This window comes from Lissotriton helveticus, chromosome 11 (assembly GCF_964261635.1).
Source record: "Lissotriton helveticus chromosome 11, aLisHel1.1, whole genome shotgun sequence".
NCBI lineage: Eukaryota > Metazoa > Chordata > Amphibia > Caudata > Salamandridae > Lissotriton > Lissotriton helveticus.
The window spans coordinates 43,819,741-43,840,452 of record NC_136072.1 but is presented as its reverse complement, the minus strand read 5'-3'; the positions used below and the strand labels follow the sequence as shown (position 1 = coordinate 43,840,452).

The following is a 20,712-nucleotide window of genomic DNA, read 5'->3' as shown; positions in this document are numbered from 1 at the left end:
TCATGGGATCAGTTATCACACTTAAATTTGCACTCCAAATTCAGTTGTTTCCTTATTCGGGTAGCCATTATTAATGCAGGAGAAGAACAACATGAAAAACATCTTTCATCAGCTGCAGAGGGAGGATTTGGAAAATAAAGTGGAAAAATGTTCTTAGTGATCAATCTGATCTAAGGGACCAGGAACACGTCAAAGACCATGATTCTGAGGGGCGCAATTTTTTAAGTGATCACTTGTCTACCCATGGAGGGCGGCCAGTCCAATTGCCGTCTTCTGGTCCTTGGAAAAGGCCACTGAGGGATTTAGATAGAGCAACATTTTAACACTGTGCATAGTTCTAATGACTATCTCCAGTACAATCAACACAAAGCTAGAAAAAAAAAAAAAAAAAAAAAAAAAAAAAAAAGGTGGACGTTTACAAAAAAAGTGCCAAATAAAACCACATTTACTGTGAGAGGCTGATGGTTCTGGATTATAAGTCAATGGACACAGAGCGGCGCTATGAAATATTTAAAAAAGTGATAAACCTTTTCTCAGTGGAAAAAGTTACTCCTAGAAGTTAATAATATCATGAACATATTGCTGCAAAGTAACATATGCGGAGCTATAAAAAAAAACAGCTGCAAATTAATACATAAATATGGAGGATTCGCAAAATGTGTGAAAAGAGAAAACCACTCTTCACAGAAAAGTACACTCATGGAACAGACTCAGCAGGTTTAGGTGGGTAGTATGAAGAGAAGATTGCAGCACACACCGAAGTGGGTCTGCTGTGTCATACAGGTGAGGAAAGGCACAGCCTTGAAGGACCATGGTGGTTTGCTCTGTATCGACTGCTAGGTACACTTGCCATATGTTCAATATCACATTAAATGGTGTACAAATCAGGCATGGTCGCTCAGACAAAGCACACACTAAGGAAGAAGACACGTTTACTGCTGTCTTGTGGAATTACCATTGGGTAGAAGAAGCACCAATACTACACTTAGTTTAGCAGCCAACATAGTTGACGTACAGCTCACGAGACCTAGACGAGAAAAGGGTAATGGTTGGAGAGTATCAGTATCTGTCTCCGTTGGTGTTTCTATTAAAACTGCCACAGGCAAATTGGCAATAACAGCTCCCAGAGCTGTCAAGGTCCATCTGCATCTTGTAGCACTAAGTGTTTAGCAGCACGAAACCAGATGGTGAGAGAAATGTCCATACACTGGGTACCTTCAGTGGACGAGCACTCTACTGGGCATAAGTGTGAAAAGAGAATACCTGTTAATTAATCAGGGTAGCCAACACCGGCACACAAGGGCTGGGAATCATGCTTGATCGTCAGGATACCACTTTATAAATTTCCACTTAGAATTACTGTAAGTAAATTTGGATATCCTGAAAATTGAGCACATTGTGGTTCTCATCAACCAACAATGGACACTCCAGACACGACAGTTACAGTTTCTCTATGAGAATAGAGTGCCCTGCTTGACAATATTTAACAAAGTGAATGAGGATATTCCAACAATTTAGGCTGATAATATTTTTTTAATGTTTTTTAAGGTGCGACTACAGTAGTAGCTGTGCTAAGGACAGGCAAACAAGCCGGCCAACCCTTGAATGCTTGAAGGTTCATGCTCCACATCATGCTCAAACGAGCCAAAAGCTACAAGAAAGGAAAGAAGACAACAGAACCCGTATCGAAAAGGAAAACATACCACACAGAAGCATTACAACCAGGTAATGTTAATAACGAAATGAAAGATGAAAGAAACTCTCTGTTTAGTATTTTTTAATATCTCCTCTCCTTCAGGGGCACCATATAGCGTGCAGCTTTCAAATAGTGTCCAATGATAAACTAGTTGCAATCAGAGTCTCGGAAATTAACAGATGTGAAAGCTCCCTAAGGTTTCTCCCCTACACAGTAGTGCGAGCAATCACGCATCATCCATGAGCAGAAGCCTATCGAATGGAGTGAAAATGTGTAAAGACAAAATTCTGGATCATTATCAGTTATGGGGCCAACCCTACTCTTTATCCTGCCATCATATCTTACACCCTCCTCCTACAGGCAGCTTAGTTGGGGAAGAACAAGGCCACGCAAATGAGAGAAGGTCTCGGGCCGCCAGCAGCTGAAGTGTCCTTTTGGACCTGCATGGCACGAGCTAGCCATACTCTGGAGAGCTTGTGCCTCTCCGATACATGTGCCTGGCCCTCAAAAATCATTGGTCCACACCCTTTCTGGAGTTCTATTCCCTACCACAACCATCAATAAACACTTCCATTTTTTTTTTTTGCTAAATCAATTGACACTCGCATTAACTCACATGACCAATTACTGAACTACACTCTTAAGCATTCGTTACTAACCATATTCAACCAACTATAACCACACGCAAGTGATCAACGGTAGTCCTACAACTGTAAATAGACGCTACCCAGGCACAGAAAGTGCTTTGGTACTAACACGAATGCTGATGAAGTAATAGATGCCTGCTGGGAACCAGTGTATACAGGGGAGTCGGACCCCCACACCAATGCTCCGCAAGCTGCTAAGGAGGACAGGAAACCTTGGGCCAGGAAGTGGCGATGCTCATGGCCAGCTCAGAACCACAAAAGTAGTACTTTTTCGAAAGCTTCAAGAACTGGCTGCATGTTATTCCCAGCATGAATGGTAAATCATGACTCAGTCTAAACCGCACAGCGCCGTGGACCAGTTCTTGGGTCTGAAGCAATAAGAAGGGCGCTCTGGGTGATGCTGTCAAACTTGGCAGCAGCCTCGAGCTGCAGGAAATGCTCGTGTGGCTCACTACTAGAGCGAGTCATGTGTAAGCATGACATAACAGGAAGGACGCGTGCCAAACCTGGAGAAGGAGCACGACTGCCAGCCATCCCAAGCAGCCTACATCTCCTGCGGGTGAGTTTGATTCCAGGGAGTTACTGAGAAAATGCCACACACAGAAAAGCTGAAATAAAGCAATACCAGTAAATAGATAGACTCTGATACCCTAACGGATCAAGTTCTCACTCTATAAAACACCAAAATAAATAAATAAGTAAATAAATAAGGCTCACAGTTTTCGAACAATCCATTAAGAGTACTTTTAACAATTAGTTTTTCAAACCAGTGAAATGAGTGATGTGCACAGCAGTGGCCTAAAATACTAATTTACTGATGACAAAAGTACATCTCACAAGCACCACCTGGAACAACATTGAGTTTCGAATTTACAGAGAAACCTCTGCCACTTCCTGCAAGCGAGGTGCCTTGGCATCGGTACTAAACCATTGGACTATGGCTAGATCGCAACCCTGTGCTTTGTGTCAGATTTTAAATGATCACCTTCAACCACTTCTGCAAAAAAATGTTTTCGTTTTTAATGCACATCGTTGGAAAATATGATTTTTACTAGAGCAATTAGACTATATGTTTTGGCTTGAATTACTGTAACCTGACATTACTTAAACACGCCAGAATGACAAAAAAAAAAATCAAGTGAAGGGGAAGGAATGGAAGGAAATCGCATTGGCAAAGTAAAGTACTGGCCCACCAGCCTTAGCAGAAATCAAAAACACAAAAATAAAATTATGAAGACATCAAACACAAACAGCTCAAACACACATCACACCACTCAATTAAACATCCCCAACATGATAAACCCGAAGCAAAAGTAAGTAGAGCACATCAGCCTTCACCAAACAAACTACCAATTTAGCATATGCGTAGAAATCTTTAGAGACGTTTGGTCACCAGTCCTCAACAAAAGAATGTACTCATTACTTAAAGACTAAGAAAAAGAGGCCTCAGTTACTAAGAAATAGGGACAAATAGAACAAAATACCTAAAACACATCAACAAGCCTAATCGGACTCTGGTGTACAATTAAAGGTAGGTGAGGACAGCCCAGAAGTGCTACAAGACCATATCATGGCAGATGGCACGCTTATATAAATGCTGTTAAATCACCCAATTATCAGTGCCCAGATGAGCCTCTATTTGCTTACACCCGTCTCTACACAGGATCCTGTGCTCATTAAACGGTCCATCGAGCACCCAAAGAAACAAACTGCCTTCACTTTTGAACCTCTAGCAATTCCTCCCTCCGTGGGAAGTCCTTGGGAGGTGCTAGTCTAGCTCAAGAAGTCTTCAAAGCCTGGGTTACTTTCAACATGTTGCCAACTATACAATTATCAACCCGGTTAGGTTGGTCTTTTTACTGCAAAACATTCAAATTGCTTTCAAAGGCTGCAGAGACAATTGAAAGTGTACAGCAAAAGAATGCCAGAAAGCTGGTGTGTAAAACTATAAAGTCACACTATTTGCACCATGATCCTAAATAAACAGATTTAAGAAGCGTGCTACTAATTTGCATAACACAAACTGGCAGAACAACATGAGCGGAAACTGGCAATACTTGAATGCATTATTAATTTTCCTACTTCTGAAACAGGAAGCTGGGTTAAAACTGCAGCTCCACCCATCAACAGACTTCAATTGTCACTTCCACGAAACATTATCCAGGATGGAGGTCACTTGACAAATTTGTGAACAACTCCAAAAGAGACTCATCAGTGTGCAGAAATTTAGACTCCAAGGTGCAGGGGAAAACATTCTCACTTTAGTGTTAAGTGATAAACAGAACTTCTAAAAACTGGCACAGGACTGCCTTGTTAAATGCAAGCAACGTAGACCTAATGTTATCCTTCTGAAGGAAATAGAACAGGTGCCAACTTCAATGTCCAAAGTACTACAGGCACCAGTAATGTATTGGTAAACCTCCCAGAGACCATCTGTAAAGTTCAGAGAGACATGGAGTAGTGTATTAAAGGGGAGGAGGTATAGCTGATCTCAGAGCACATTTCCATACCATGAGCAGGACGCTCATTAGAATAGGCCGCTTACTCACCGGTGTTCAAGGAGAATCTCCTTTGCTTTGTGCCTTGCATAAGACGCACTCTTTTACTAATCGAGGCCTGCATTGCCATTTTGTGACAATCCAATTGAAGTTCAGAACCGGAGGGAATTCAGTAAGTAAGAGAGCAGGAAGGGGTCAGCGATCCTCATATCCTACCCTGAGTGTATGAGGTTGAGGTAAAGAGCACTGGACAGAGCCACGCCTGGCATACACATAGCACTCCTCTACCTTCTCGAAAGCCACATTAGGACTGGTGATATTATTCTGTGAAACAACATCTTACAAAACAATGTCCCTGCAGTTTAACATCTGTTCAAGAAAAATAATGTCACCGATTCAGGTGTTCATCATAATCAAGCTTTGAATTCTGTTAGAAATGTATGGAATGTCAGCCAAGATTCAGTAGAGATCTGTGCTGTTGCTAAAACAATTCTTCATTTTGAGTTAGCCATAAACATTTAATTACAAATCTGTTTGAGAGAAAATAGACATAGGCTGAACTCAAAAGGTACTGGCTTAATAAAGATTATTGCAGTGTTCTCCAACTATTAACAGGCTGAGCATTAAGTCTAAACTACTAGACGGCTGGAATGCCAGAAACCGGTCCTCGGAAGCTTGTTTCCGGTCCAGGGAAGACATGGCTTGGCAGTTCGGGCTGGACTGTTCCCATGAGGCACAGGGTCAGACTGATTTGCATATAGCCATGTCTGAACTGGGGTGGCAGAGTGGGCTAAAGAACGGTGATGGATTAAACCCAGATCTTTTGACTGGGTGTGAGTGTTTGATTGATTCAGATGCTCTGTCCATCACCACCCCCTTTTGTACCGCTTTTGGCCGCCATAAGTGTGGCAGGGTATGCTCAGACGTGAGTCCCTTGCTCACTTTGCCACTGGATTCAAGCAAGCCAGGCTGAAGACGGCTGGAATGCCAGAAACCGGTCCTCGGAAGCTTGTTTCCGGTCCAGGGAAGACATGGCTTGGCAGTTCGGGCTGGACTGTTCCCATGAGGCACAGGGTCAGACTGATTTGCATATTGCCATGTCTGAACTGGGGTGGCAGAGTGGGCTAAAGAACGGTGAAGGATTAAACCCAGATCTTTTGACTGGGTGTGAGTGTTTGATTGATTCAGATGCTCCGTCCATCACCACCCCCTTTTGTACCGTAAACTACCTTTCAGCACAAGATGTCAGTTGACCAAAACCGCACAAAGAGGACTTGCATGGGTGGACATCAAGCGCAAGAAGATAAAAAACTGAATTCATTAAGACGCAGTTAGGAGCAATGAATAAAATGGAATGGGTAAATAAAAATCCCTCAAAAGTTTAAAAAAATGTAAATAATGAACAAACTGATAAGTATCGAAAGTATGCATTTGAAATTAGAATAAAAAACATTATGCTATTTAGAGATAAGCAGGACAAACAACTAAAATGATTAAAACAACAAAAGCAAATAGAATTACTGCTTTCAAACTAAGAAGAGAAGGCTGGATTAATCACAACAATACCTCAGCCAAATACGGTTACATGCCAAGATAGGTATTTAACTGACACCGGCGATGAGGTAAATCAAAACAGACTTTCATAGACCCATATTATCAAACATTCAGAAATGGATATTTGAATTTTTATTCAGGCTTGCATAAACTCACAAAAATGCATTACAACAAAGTTCATTAGACTATAAACTGAGTCCCCAAAGAAATAAGAGTTCTTTCAAAGTCTATCATTTTAAATTTAATAGCAAGCTTTTTCATCTTATGTTACCAGACCGAGCATCTACTTAAAAGCCCAACTGCAGACAAACTGGAAGAACAGTTTTTTTTGCGAATGCATTTTTGCCTCGCCTAACACGGACATAAAACCTACGCTCTACCTCGCAAAATGTAATCCAGACCAACTGTCCGAGAAAGTTAAGTCTGGCAATCAAAATCCAACAGGAAAGTGTTGATCAGTGACACAGTTTAATAAACACATCTTTAAGACTGAGGTTTTTGCTCCTTTCGTATAATATATATATTTCTTTTTTTTTTTTTAAGCGCAGTAATTTTTCGAACAAGGCACAAAACAAGGGTCATAACACATCGATTTATAACAGTTCAGACCAGGAGCCAGTTCTATGCCCCAAATTACAAACAGATATGGCTATTAAACGGCTTCCATGAATCTAGCATTGTTGGATTTCAGCTTCAAACAATTTTCAGTAGTTGTCATCGACCTACTTTGTACAATATCAATACATAGAGCGGGCTTTATCTCGCTCTATATATTGCCCATTTCTGATCATGGATTGGCTTTCCTGTCAATCTGATTTGCCTATTTAATTGATGGTTTTCGTTCCTCTTCTTGGGTTTGTAATTCCCCGGGAGCTTAGATTCTTCACCATTCTTTCAATCTGTTGACTTGTATCCTTCCACAGCTCACATCAGGGAACAGTTTTTTTTTAGTACTCCATGGGAGTGCATGTGTTTTCCTACTCTCTCCCCCCTCTGCTGCTTCCTACTCACTTCTCTGCCCCACACACTTTCCCAGTTGCTCCCTACTCAACCGTAAAAGCACAGCAACAGATATTTTTGCATGGTGGAGAAAAGGGCAGAATTCATTGGGGTGGTTTTGTTTCATCTGCTACACTCCACATGCTGCATGAAAGCCCATCCTTGACAAACAAAGGCAACATGTGTTGCCCTGAGGGAGTGACGTGCTACTGCACTCAGAAAGGCTTTGGTGGAGGTAACAAGACTGGAAATGAGATGTCTTCTTCTGAAGGCCATTAACCCTGTTCCACAGGCTGCAGCAGAGTACAAAACAACCAGAGCATTTGTTCCAGTTCTAAGTCATATGGAAAATAAATTGGGCCTTGTCAAGTGGTGTTCATTTCCATCCAGAAAGACTATTCCCAGCAGCAAGTGGCGGCACTGGGCAAAGGGGCAGGAGGAACCAGTAGCCTCAACTAACTGTGCAAATTTCCCTGGAAGGCAATGCACACATGAAGTGGGTTGGCCACCAAGCTGGCTGCAGAAGACATTGAGAAACCAGCATTTGGGTATGGGGACAACCACAACGTTGGCGGAGAGGGAACGCGAAGGCATAATGGCAACGCCGCTGCAAGTTATGGTGAATATACAAATCTTTTTTAGGGAGAAAAAGTCAAATATGTGCATCCTTCAAAGGAAAAGCAATATGTTGATGTGGGGGATGAAGAAATGCGATGCAGTCAGCACCACATAGCAATAGAGTTAACCAGGTATACATCTCTAAATGTTTGCTGAAATACAAGTGTGATCTAGAGACCATCAAGGCACAGATGTTTATTTTGTAAGTTTCCGTAAAACAGATTTACATTAACCGACTGTGAGGCTTTACCACAGTGCCCACACATGGACTGAAGGTTACTGGTTCCTGGAAGGCTGTGGCCCCTTAGCCAGTCCCCCTCCGCTGCAGGTGCATCACTCAGAGATGCCAGTCTGGGCCTCACGCAGGCCTGGACTCTGCCACCACATTCCTGCTGCACTGCCCCGGGGTTCATGCCGCTGTGCCTCTCTGCCTCAGCGGTGAACCTGCCACCGAGGAATGCGCCATCACTCACAGGAGGTGTGGCAGTGCGAATACAGTTCAGCCAGAAGCCTCAGAGACGAAGAAACTCCCTCGGAGGGCCCCGGGTGCACTGGGGCTTTGGGCTGGCAGGCGCACGGGCCAGAAGTGACAGAGGTTTATGTGGAGTCTACAGGTAGGCACAAAGCTGCCCTTTTCACCACGCATTTGGGAGGTACCCGTCAAGCATGCAGCTGCTCTCCCTTGCTTTTGGCCTGGTACCTGGCTACATTGGTTTGCGCTTTAGGGCATGAATATCAACCTTTTATGTGAGATATGTGATTTTAAAGGGCAAGGGTGGCCTGAAGTGATGTCAACATGTAATGATTTTTGTGTATTTACATTAATAGCAGCATTTAGCTTTGTCTCGTTGTTTTAAGTGACTGATAAGTTATTGTGTGCTTTGATTTTTTTAATAGCGGTACAAAAGGGGGTGGTGATGGACGGAGCATCTGAACCAATCAAACACTCACACCCAGTCAACAGATCTGGGTTTAATCCATCACCGTTCTTTAGCCCACTCTGCCACCCCAGTTCAGACATGGCCATATGCAAATCAGTCTGACCCTGTGCCTCATGGGAACAGTCCAGCCCAAACTGCCAAGCCATGCCTTCGCTGGACCGGAAACAAGCTTCCGAGGACCGGTTTCTGGCATTCCAGCCGTCTTCAGCACGGCTTGCTTGAATCCAGTGGCAAAGTGAGCAAGGGACCCACGTCTGAGCATACCCTGCCAACGTATGGGGAACAAAGCGATACAAAAGGGGGTGATGGACGGAGCATCTGAACCAATCAAACACTCACACCCAGTCAACAGATCTGGGTTTAATCCATCACCGTTCTTTAGCCCACTCTGCCACCCCAGTTCAGACATGGCCATATGCAAATCAGTCTGACCCTGTGCCTCATGGGAACAGTCCAGCCCGAACTGCCAAGCCATGCCTTCGCTGGACCGGAAACAAGCTTCCGAGGACCGGTTTCTGGCATTCCAGCCGTCTTCAGCACGGCTTGCTTGAATCCAGTGGCAAAGTGAGCAAGGGACCCACGTCTGAGCATACCCTGCCAACGTATGGGGAACAAAGCAGTACAAAAGGGGGTGGTGATGGACAGAGCATCTGAACCAATCAAACACTCACACCCAGTCAACAGATCTGGGTTTAATAGACACATTGCTTTAACAAACTTATCTTAAACCAGAGCTGGCAATTATAATACACAAAGTTAATTCCTTAGAACGGACAGGGAGGGTTCCGAGACCCTCAACAATGAGTCTGTTGACTAAATGGCCCATAGACCAGTCAGCTCCAACAGCACCCGAAGGGACTGACCCCTGATGGACGCCAACAGGAGACCCGTACTGGGTGTACAGTTTTAGCCACCGATACAGAAGATGGTCTCTAAGCTCAGCTGAAGTAAAAGCTCTCCACTTTAGAAGTGAACAGCGCCACAGGAAAATGATGTCCAAGTAAATGAAAGTGTTTGTTGTTTAACTGAAAACCACTTTTCAAAGCAGGAAACATGACATTTCCATAAACAAAACACCAGCTGAGGAGCTCTTGAAGGCACCTGTGAGACACAATACTAAATAAATAAAGCAAGTGTAGAGTGGGAAAGAAAGCAAGTACAAATCCCTTACAAATCCCCAGATACCACTGAAGTATGTGAGGCTGTGCTGTCTGAAGGCGTGCCAGCTGGCAAGGAAGGGTTGGAACCAGGGATTAAAACTACATACACAGTGATGCAAGTGAACTTATGAAAAGCTATAAAAACGATCTGAAGACAGTTTTCTAAAGAAAAACACCAGATGTTGGTCATTGTTTTCTGCCCTAAGACATCCACCAATGGATTCGTAGATGGGCCTCGATGCAGACACCAAACACTCATCTGTTTCTGAGAAGTGCAGGTACTCTCCAATTAAAAGTATGACGTCGCTCTTGAGAAGTGCTGGTACCCTCCCTCTCAAAATAAAAAAGTACCAGCCAATATAAAGCACTAATTATAGTGTATAAATTCTTCTCTGGATTCATGACTCATTACCAATCCATATCGCATACAAATACAAAGATAATTAAACACCTTGAGGACCTGAATATTACATTTTTTTTTAATATGTTTGGAAAACAAAATTGCAGATTGTTAATCGTGGTATTATGAAACTGTTTAAACATCCCAAATTAAATCTGGAAAAAATCTGAGGCCTAACTGACTTCTTTGACTATTGGGGTCTCAACCCATGCCCAGAAAATTAGGGCTTTACCAAACTGTACACACATATTGTCTGGAGTTGTAAGAGAGAGGAAATAGAGAGCAGTCAAGAGTAGAAGAAATATACTGCACAAGTTGTGTCATACTTTATTCGTTAAACTTATTTACAAATATAATTTAAAGACAGTCATTGTAACATAAGCCAGCAAAGCTCAAACATTTTTTTAATGTATTTATTCAGTTTTCAAACCTAAACCATATATTCACACAGTAACACACCAGGTCGAAAGAACAGCATAGATTCAGAATTTGCTTTGTCCGCCCAGACGGACAGTATCATTCTCTTCATTATTCATCACTGAACCTCTCAGCAATGGAATTAACCTTCATCAGACTTTTGATCCCATTGCGGATACCATAATAAGTTCTCTATATACCCCCGACAGTGTTAAACTTCCTCAGACATCCCCGTACCACATCCCCTCCACCGCCATACAAATCACCATGTCTGCTAACCACTTCTGTCTAGTTGAGATTTGTTTGTTACCCCAATCTCTAGCAATGTCTCACTTCCAATGATAAGGTCCAGCATACAGATAGATCATCAACTGAGTTCTGGTCACATTAACTTGTTGGGAATTCCATTGAAAAACAACGTTTGCCAGTCCCCAGCTGGAGAAAGGCATCAAGTTTCTAGTGAGTGGTTTAAAGTGATCCCTACTAGAAGACTTGCAGTTACCTGGTCAATCACAAGCACGCGTTTGTCGAATATTGAACTATTCTGAATATTTAGTGATACAGCACTCCAAACAATAATAGATATGTACTCGGACATTTCTGAAAAATGTGCCACGTTTCAGGGCTCAATTCAACTAGGTTTTCAAATTAGGATTCTAATCAAATGCATCACTCACGCTTTAGTGATTTTTCTTGAAAGCCATTAAAATTCATAGTAACATAACATTAGCATGCTTACAAAATAAAATAGTAAAAAATAAATAAGTATCACTAAAATCATATGAATTATACCTTCCAGAAGCGCAATTACATTCAATGTTGATACCATTATGTGCTCAAACATTTGTTCTATAGAAATTCTTTCACAGCATTCGCCAAAATATCAATTATCTATGCTTATGTGAAGAGCTTGGATCAATCACTTAAAGAATCAAAATATCCCCCCATTTAGAAGAACCTGAAGATCCATGTCAATGTTTTACCCATATCCGCACATGTATCAAACTTCCTACATTTTGTAAACAATTAATGTACTATTCCAACGGTTCATTGTATATGTCTCAATTTCAGTCTTCCGTAGCCAAGATTGTGAACAGGCTCAAGACCTCATCACCCTCCTTTTAGGACACAATGGATTAGAAAAAGAACTCCCTAACCTTGTGCTCCATTGTAACAAGTCCCTGTGAGAATGATTACCAACCTAGTTACAGCCAGTATTTGTTAACCTTCAGCTAACGGCTTGGTGAAAGCAGGAAGCTTTACAATACAAAAGCATAAAATGAGGGGAAAAAAAAGAAGAAACTAAAAACGTGTACTTAGCACAAGCTAAACATTAGTTAATACTTGGAATCCGTTCACAACGGCGATCAACAATGTCTGCAAAAGCAAACAAAGTGAAAATTCGTTTTTTTCTAAGTAAACAATGCCAAATGCATATTTTTAGACAAATAAATCAACAATGAAACGAAAACACTTTTCACACAAATTGACCAATAAATGGGGATATATTTATGAGACTTCTTCCGCCAAACAAATAAGGCAAGTCCTTATTTCACTATACTCATGGCCTCGTCTACCCGCCAAAAACTAGTACTGATTGAGTCAACCCAGATGGTTGCTGCGGATCAAATATTTAATAGTTATGTACAAAAAACGAGAGCATAAAACAGCAACATAAAGTAGCAAACGACAGAATCACAGAACTTTGAGCTAAAGGCAGTAAACTATCATTAAATCACAAGAAAAGGATTTTAAAATACTAATAAAACAATAAGAGATTACACAGTTGGTGGAAGGATTTGCACTTTTAGACTATGGGGTTAGCATCTTGTTGGCCCCGCAGAACAAACACGGCGTGCAAGAAGAACAACAAACTGGTTCATTGTTACTGAGCCCACTAATTCTTAAAACACCTTAACTGAAATGCTCAATTAACATCACACGCCTCATTAAGAACGTTGATTTACTTCCTAGTTTGGCAATCCTCACAACCGTACTGGTCTTGTCTCTGCACCTTCTCCCCTGCACCTGCTGCCAGACACCAGACCTTGGTGACCAGAGTATCTCTGTGAGCCTGGCCCAACGAGTGTGTCTCAAGTCACCTGACTGGGTAAATTGTTTAGCTCCCTTGTCTCCGGGGCCTCTATACGTCTATATCGTTTGTGTGGAACAGGATCCAGTGACAGCATGGGGTCCGTTACTACCCAGTGTCTGTGGGTAATCTACTCTGCGCCCACTCTGTGGGATTCTCTGTCACCCGCCTGTTCCTGCTTAGGGCCGAGCCTTACAGTTGACCCGTCTATGACTCCTGTCTGTGTGGAACCTGTTCCAGAGACTGTGGGTATCATCTGGGCTTTAAGTGGGACGACCCGTACTCTCAGACCAAGCAGCAGTTAAAACCATACACTGAAAGGGGTCACCGCCGGACCCTATATTCCTGTCATTAACTTTGCAGGCAAAAACAATAAGCAAGTTCTGAACAGGGACAGTGAAAACAGTTATGGTAATCCATGCCTGCGATGTAGTTTCTATTAACATTTTTTTTTTTTAAAGAACCTTTATTGTATCAGCATAGATAGACAGTCACGGGCCTAAAACCAGTCCGGCCGGCCGCTACGCATATCAGGATAAAGGAGCAATATAATATACAAGTCACAGCGGTCCGGGGGTCGAAGGCAGATCAACATCCAGAATATGTCATATATTTAAAGTAACACGTAAGACAAGCATTGAAAATGCAATAGGTCTCGCAATAGAAGAGTTTGACATTTTTCGTTTTGCATATAGATGAGTGGCGTTGCGTGGGTGAGTGGCGTTGCGTGGGTGAGCGGCGTTGCGTGGCTGAGCGGCGTTGCGTGGGTGAGCGGCGTTGCGTGGGTGAGCGGCGTTGCGTGGGTGAGCGGCGTTGCGTGGGTGAGCGGCGTTGCGTGGGTGAGCGGCGTTGCGTGGGTGAGCGGCGTTGCGTGGGTGAGCGGCGTTGCGTGGGTGAGCGGCGTTGCGTGGGTGAGCGGCGTTGCGTGGGTGAGCGGCGTTGCGTGGGTGAGCGGCGTTGCGTGGGTGAGCGGCGTTGCGTGGGTGAGTGGCGTTGCGTGGGTGAGTGGCGTTGCGTGGGTGAGTGGCGTTGCGTGGGTGAGTGGCGTTGCGTGGGTGAGTGGCGTTGCGTGGGTGAGTGGCGTTGCGTGGGTGAGTGGCGTTGCGTGGGTGAGTGGCGTTGCGTGGGTGAGTGGCGTTGCGTGGGTGAGTGGCGTTGCGTGTGTGAGTGGCGTTGCGTGTGTGAGTGGCGTTGCGTGTGTGTGTGGCGTTGCGTGTGTGTGTGGCGTTGCGTGTGTGTGTGGCGTTGCGTGGGTGAGTGGCGTTGCGTGGGTGAGTGGCGTTGCGTGGGTGAGTGGCGTTGCGTGGGTGAGTGGCGTTGCGTGGGTGAGTGGCGTTGCGTGGGTGAGTGGCGTTGCGTGGGTGAGTGGCGTTGCGTGGGTGAGTGGCGTTGCGTGGGTGAGTGGCGTTGCGTGGTTGAGTGGCGTTGCGTGGTTGAGTGGCGTTGCGTGGTTGAGTGGCGTTGCGTGTGTGAGTGGCGTTGCGTGTGTGAGTGGCGTTGCGTGTGTGTGTGGCGTTGCGTGTGTGTGTGGCGTTGCGTGTGTGTGTGGCGTTGCGTGTGTGTGTGGCGTTGCGTGTGTGTGTGGCGTTGCGTGGCTGAGTGGCGTTGCGTGGCTGAGTGGCGTTGCGTGGCTGAGTGGCGTTGCGTGGCTGAGTGGCGTTGCGTGGCTGAGTGGCGTTGCGTGGCTGAGTGGCGTTGCGTGGCTGAGTGGCGTTGCGTGGCTGAGTGGCGTTGCGTGGCTGAGTGGCGTTGCGTGGCTGAGTGGCGTTGCGTGGCTGAGTGGCGTTGCGTGGCTGAGTGGCGTTGCGTGGTTGAGTGGCGTTGCGTGTGTGAGTGGCGTTGCGTGTGTGAGTGGCGTTGCATGTGTGAGTGGCGTTGCATGTGTGAGTGGCGTTGCATGTGTGAGTGGCGTTGCATGTGTGAGTGGCGTTGCATGTGTGAGTGGCGTTGCATGTGTGTGTGGCGTTGCATGTGTGTGTGGCGTTGCGTGTGTGTGTGGCGTTGCGTGTGTGGCGTTGCGTGTGTGAGTGGCGTTGCGTGTGTGAGTGGCGTTGCGTGTGTGAGTGGCGTTGCGTGTGTGAGTGGCGTTGCGTGGGTGAGTGGTGTTGCGTGGGTGAGTGGCGTTGCGTGGGTGAGTGGCGTTGCGTGGGTGAGTGGCGTTGCGTGGGTGAGTGGCGTTGCGTGGGTGAGTGGCGTTGCATGGGTGAGTGGCGTTGCGTGGGTGAGTGAATGGTTAGCTGTTGCTTATGCGACGTATAGCACTTAATACTAAAGTAGGCAGACCTTCTTAGCCTTTGTGAGAATAATAGCAAAATAAAAATAAAAACCAGATCAAGTCAAGGACGCAAACGGCACCATGCTATTGTTTATTTACTCAGATGATTTGCATAAAAATGTAACTTGTGAGCACGTTTCTCTAACTCTCCAATAATCCCATTACAACACTTTGTACAAATGAGATTGGGACTCATCCTTCCGAAGTCGAGAAAAATGTGCAACGCTGTGTTGAAGTTAATTTTTTTAATTAACAAAATGCAAATAATGTGGAGAGATTTCAAGTGATTCAGGAATGGGCGCCCTTGTAAAGAGAAAGTACGGCCGGCCTGGGCAGTGATAGGGGAGGAGGGAGGAGAAATGCGAGTCACGGCAGCAGCAGCCTTTGATGTGCCTGCCGGCCGGCCGTGAATAATTAGGGGGTGAGAAATGCGCTCGGAGGGCTGCCTTTGATGTGGTAATGCGAGGCAGGCAGGCAGGCGGCTGGTGGCATTGTGCACGCGCTTTTTAGGGCTTGCGCAAGCGCAATGACCTAAAAAGCACATGCACTTGAAGGAATCGCCAGTGGAATCGCCAGTGGATAAACACTGGATAAGCCCCTATAGAGCTTCGCCAGCTATGCGCTGAAGCGCATCAGCAGGCGAGCCCTAAAAAAGGATCATAGACGGTTCATTTTGCAATAACAAAAAAATTAAGTAGTATCAATGTCGCACTATCATATACACCCCCAGTAAAGCTATTCTAGAAGCAAGAAATTACGCCAGCGATAGACATAAATTGAGAATGAGGGGAAGGGGGCATCACGGAAGAAGAGACGCGACAATCACTAAATAATCATGGCGAACAAGTCCCATCCTTCATGGCGAAACACACTACGGGTGACATGAAGATAACGACATCAAAAAAGAGAAGGGCAAAGGGCCATAGAAACAAAAGAAAAACAACACAACACACCCATCCCCCAACCCCCAACCCTGCACCCCTGCGGATAGCTACAGCCTACCCCCCCCCAGCAGCGTGCCTGTCGCCCTAAATAAGAGACCCGAAATACAGACAAGAAAAGAAAAAGGAAAATATACAGGAGGAGGGCCCTCGATCTAACGTCCCTGCCCCTCCCACCTTCGCATGCTAAAAATATAAACAGCAGCGAACGAAAAGTACAAATAGCAGCAATCATGTAAAACGCAATCAATTATAGCTCTGCAAAGCGCCCCTTAAATCACCATAAACCATCTATGAGTCCCTCCACGTTCCCAAACAAAGTCACCCTTGGCCTCTTCTGTCGATAGTACCAACGTCGAACCAGTCTTCAGATAGGATATCAAATAGCACTAAAGATTCGATCGCACCGGGAGGACTTGGCAATGCCGTCGTGCCATAGGACACAAGCCACCGGAGTCTCGTCAATGATGCACGGCGGGAGACGGATCGGAACGATATCAACAGTGCCAGCAGTCTTAAATCAGAATACAGTCCCGCCATCCCTGAACAAAAAGTCACATGAAGCAGAAAGCGCCGATACCACGCCAATGCCGCCCACTCCATGGACCGGTATTGTTCCTCCACATGCAGTTGAAAGATATGCTCCAAGGAGACAACCACATGCATAACCGGTGTAGCCACAGCCAGCTCATGATCCACAGCTATCTTCGACTCCACAAGAGCAGATTCATTCGGGGTCAATGTATCAAAGGCAGACACAGCGGCGCCACCATGAGAACAGTTCGTGTCATCACAAAATGGCGGAACAAAGACGGCGGCCACTTTTTACCCCAAGTCTCGGGCCTCACGGATCAGGGTAGCGTGCAAAGTTGTTAATGCAGCCAGGACATCTCTGGGAGTGGGTGGTCTCTCACAGTGCCAAACCCCTGGATTCTCTCGTGCACTGGGTTCCCTGCCCGGGTGACGGGCACACAGGAGGGCATCATCCGCCATCTCAGCCGTTTCGGTTTCCCGTTCCTCCATCTCGCCGTGTGTTCGGGTCCAGCACCCGGCCACTGCAGGGTTCTCAACAGGATCTCAGGTCGGGGCAGGCGACAGAAAGGAGAGGCACCAAAAGGCTAGACCAGCCTCCGTGTCTTCTCGGGAGCCACCCAGAGGCTCCCGGGGCGGGCTATGAATATGACCGGGGATCTCACCAAAGGGGAGCTGGGCAGCACAAATTTCTTTCCGGCACAGCCATATCACGCCTTCCGCTGGGTAGCCCCCTATGGGAAGTGGGTGGATCTCATCTCTTTCGGTTCGCGGATCTCGGAATCTCTACGACAGGCGTCGCAGCGGAACCCGAGGTCGTTGACGATTCACTTCCGGTCGGACACTCTCCTCACTTGGGATCCCGGTCTCAACACCTCGGGGGCCGCCAAACAACAAGGGACAGTTCTTCGGTTCTCCTGCAGGGAGGGGCTGCAGAAGCAGACGGTAAGTGAAAGTTTCCCTTCACTTATTCGAATTTACAGACGCTGCCTAGGATATGCATCAGGATATGTGTGCAAGGCGGGAGGGCGCACGGAGCGAAGCGCTTATACAACCATCCCGATCGCCATCTTGGCTCCTCCCCTCTATTTACATTTTACATGTTTTATTTAAACTCTGACTCTCTAACAGCGTTTGTTCTTTCAGATGTTGATTTCTGTAAAAAATGTAAGCAGCCTATTATACTTGTAAACTACTTGTTGGTGGGTGATTACAACCGGCCACGATTGAGAGCTCTAGAGTCGAGGCCAGAGGCAGTGTGAGTTTCTCACAGCGCCTGTCAGTGGATTTTCAGATTATTTAGAATACATGCTCATCCATTCCTTTGGCCGCTTTGCAGAGCTCACAGAGCAAAGTAGTCATGTGTGTCAATCGCAATTGTGATACTATGCGTCACACTGCCTGCCCATTGGGTTATAACAGTATTTATAATACATGCTCAACCAATCCTTGGCCTCTTTGCAGAGAGCACTGACAGAGGTCATGTGTGTCAATTTTAATTGTGACATTATGCAAAAGCAGGAAATGAGATACACTGCTGTAGAAATAGAGTGAAGTAAAAGAAAAAGAAAATGTAGTGCTTAAAGGTGCATGGATGCATTGTGTGTGCTAGCGGGTGCAGTGTAGGAGATGCAAGAAGTCCATGTGTGAGAGAGCGATAAGAGGGTGCTCCATTGTGTGTGCTAGCGGGTGCAGTGTAGGAGATGCAAGAAGTCCATGTGTGAGAGAGCGATAAGAGGGTGCTCAACAGGAAAGCAGAGGAACAAATGGGTGTAAATATCTAAGATTAAAAAGTCAAGAGGTGTGAAAGGAAGAATGGGCGCCGTTAAGACACTTCAAGGACTTAAGTCAATAGTTTTCATTTGTTTGCTTTAGGGGCAAGTTCGGTACTGTAAGATATGTCTGGATACAATAATAGAAAGCTCATGTATAGACATCAAAATACTTGACAGGTGCCATGTTACGATAAGCCCATGATTTTAGTTTACATGTTTTAAACAATACCCAATTTTATAAACCACAACTCTTGCAAAGGATTCCTAGCTATGTTTCCTCGACTATGCCCCTTTTAGAAACCCCCAGTTTTAAGCCCTGTGTACCACACAGTCTCCATTTTTTCATGCATTTTTATACAGCACGGATATTACCCAGAGGTGTCAGATTGCTTTACAATAGAGCGAGGAACATTACATGAAAAATTCAGAGTAACAGTGTGACAATACATATAGCTACTACGGTTACTCATGGTGAGTTATGTATTTACAAGTTACATATTCATTACAGATTACATATTTAGAAAGTTAAAGCAATTAAGGTTACACAAATGCATATTTACATAGTTACAACGAAAAGGTCGCTATAACTCGAGAGGGAGAGTCATGTAACAGTCAGGGTCACACCATTAAATGTGAGGGCATATGCCTGGGGGGGGAATCTTAGAGAGGACAGATTACTGAGAATTTTTTTTTCGGAAGAGAATAGTTTTAAGGTCAAGTTTGAAGATCCGGAAAGAACTGGTGATGCAATGGTTTAGCAGTAGCGAGTTCCAAATTCTAGTCACATTACCTGAGAAAGATTGCGCAATAAGCCTTTGGTTTTTGCAAGTTGGAGGTTCAAGCAGTAGACTAACTGTTTCATAAAGATCTAGTGTCAGCTGATATTTTGAATTTGTTTGCTAGATAGCGAGGGGTGGAAATGTGAATGGCTTTATGGGTCATGGAAGCAGTTTTGTATATGGTCCTAGCTTCAATAGGAAGCCATCGAAGAGTTATAAGCATAGGTGTGATATGGTCATTTCTTTTTGCCCCGTAGACAAAACGCACAGCCGAGAAAGAGGATGGATGTTAAAGGAGGTAAGTGGGTCTTGGGGAGGCCTGCAAGGAGAGAATTACAGTAGTCCAGTCTGGAGAGTACCAAAGATTGGACAAGAGTTTTCAGGCCTTGTGCAGGAACGTACCTTGGATACCCCAGAGAAGGCACAGTTGGAAGCGTGCATTCTTGGCCATGGTGTTGACTTGGGATTGGAAATTAAGTCTTTCGCCCAGGATGAGATTTAGGGATTTGGCACTGACAACAATAGTAGGTTTACTGTCAAGAATGTTCAGATTATCCATCCATGATTGAACAGGGTGGAGAGTTTGAGGTAGCGATAAGAAGGAAATCGGTTTTAGAGGGATTCAGTTTTAGGTGATGAGAAGCCATCCATTCTTGGATGGAGTTGAGGGTGGTGGCGAGAAGTGAGATGTCGTGTGCTGAGGACGCCTTGAGGTAGAGTTGGGTGTCATCAGCACAGAGGTGATAGGCATCTTGATGTCTCGCCCTGTGTGACTATCGTCATCTATGGACAGATGATCCTAAAATGTACATCACCGTGGGTGTAGGTTTAACCTGCTTCATCATCTTCACTGTTTTAGTGTCTGCCAAAAGTAGTTCTTGCCACTTCCCATGTCCCATAAGTCTGTGTATTTTGTAAGTCTCAGAAGCACTCTCCCTCCACAGGATTGTGCAGATCCCCTCCCTCAATGGGTCATCTGCTCTTTGTGGGACCCCCATCTCTTCTCCCACACACACCCCTCATTCCGGATCCTCTTCTTGCTTCTGGATGCCATGCCCCCCCTGCCCCCTCACTCTCAGCCTTCTCCCTCCATGTGTCAGCTGCTCTGTGGGGGACCCCCATCTCTTCTCCCACACACACCCCTCATTCCTGATCCTCTTCTTGCTTCTGGATGCCATGCCCCCCTGCCCCCTCACGCTCAGCCTTCTCCCTCCATGTGTCAGCTGCTCTGTGTGGGACCCCCATCTTTTCTCCCACACCCCCTCATTCCCGACCTTTCTTTCTTGTGGATGCCATGCCCCCCTGGCCCTCTCACACTCAGCCTCCTCCCTCCATGTGTCAGCTGCTCTTTGTGGGGCCCCCATCTCATGCCAGATCCTCTTCTGGACG

At 45.3% G+C, this 20,712-nt stretch overlaps 1 protein-coding gene across 8 annotated transcripts in view; it reads right to left on the bottom strand.

The window, feature by feature from the left end:
- LRCH3 (leucine rich repeats and calponin homology domain containing 3) overlaps nt 1-20,712 on the bottom strand; it is a 366,756-nt gene that overhangs the window by 345,140 nt on the left and 904 nt on the right. The gene's annotated exons all lie outside the window — the stretch shown is intronic.